This window comes from Hipposideros armiger, unplaced genomic scaffold, assembly GCF_001890085.2.
Source record: "Hipposideros armiger isolate ML-2016 unplaced genomic scaffold, ASM189008v1 scaffold_312, whole genome shotgun sequence".
Taxonomy (NCBI): Eukaryota; Metazoa; Chordata; class Mammalia; order Chiroptera; family Hipposideridae; genus Hipposideros; species Hipposideros armiger.
In genome coordinates, this window is record NW_017731662.1 from 2,020,121 (window position 1) to 2,021,168 (window position 1,048).

Genomic DNA, 1,048 nt, shown 5'->3' on the forward strand with positions numbered 1-1,048 from the left:
TGAGTTATATAAAGAAGACCCAAACACCATGAGAGCCAGCAACCACAGGCAGTGGTAGCAGTCCTAACATTGATCTCAAAAAGTGATAACTGTTTTGAAGAAAAAATATTTCTTAGCGTTTGCAGTTGAAATCACTGGGTTCTTTTATACAATGATTGTCTATGGTAAGTGTCAGCTCTCACCTGAATTCCAGAATAAACTTATACTTGAAAACAAAACAAAACAACAAAAAATAAATTACTCTTCATATTTTACAAGGATTGGGAAGATTAAGAGGTTTCTTAATCCTGAACTTGCTTTCACCTTCACAAATCTTCTTTGGATCATTTTAATCTGGTTAATTACGTACTTAGAGTAGTTTTTTCCAGCTTTATATTCCAGCTATTATATTCAGTGACATAAACAAAAGCCATCTATTTAACTTCATGGTTTGATCTGTCTCTGATATAACCACTCCTGAGTACTTCAAATAATGGAGTCTGTTAAATTATGTATCCAGTTGCTCTAACCAGATTATAAATTCCATGCAGCTTGGATATTCAATAAAGGATTTCTGATAGGAATAGGCTGTTGATGATGGTTATGATGACAGTGACACTGATTCATTGATCCATCCTCATACTCAAAATATTTTTGAGCATTTAGAATAAAATATGCATTGTCCAGACATTGAGAATTCAGTAGTGAACAAGAGGCAAAGATCCCTGCACCCATGGTGCTTACAGTCCAGTGGGAAAGTCCAACAAATAACTGAAGTAGAAACTATGGTAGATCATAATAAATGCTAGAAGGAAATAAAGAAATCTTGAGAGATTATAGAAGAATTGGGGTTATGTGTGTGAAATGCTAGATAGGGTTACCAGAAAATGTCTCACTGAAAAGGTGACATTTAATTAAGGACCTCAAGAAAGTGAGGAGTGAAAAGTGATCAAGTAGAAGAACCCACAAATTCCCAAAGACAGGAGACTAACTGGTGTATTGATGGACAGCAAGGAAGCCAGGGTGGGTGGCTGGAGAAGAGGAGGAGGAGGAGGTGGAGTGAGAGGGA

The 1,048-nt window shown here is 36.5% G+C and overlaps 1 pseudogene; it reads left to right on the forward strand.

Annotated features, from left to right (window-relative positions):
* LOC109392052 (CCA tRNA nucleotidyltransferase 1, mitochondrial-like) overlaps positions 1-1,048 on the forward strand; it is a 10,199-nt pseudogene that overhangs the window by 1,294 nt on the left and 7,857 nt on the right.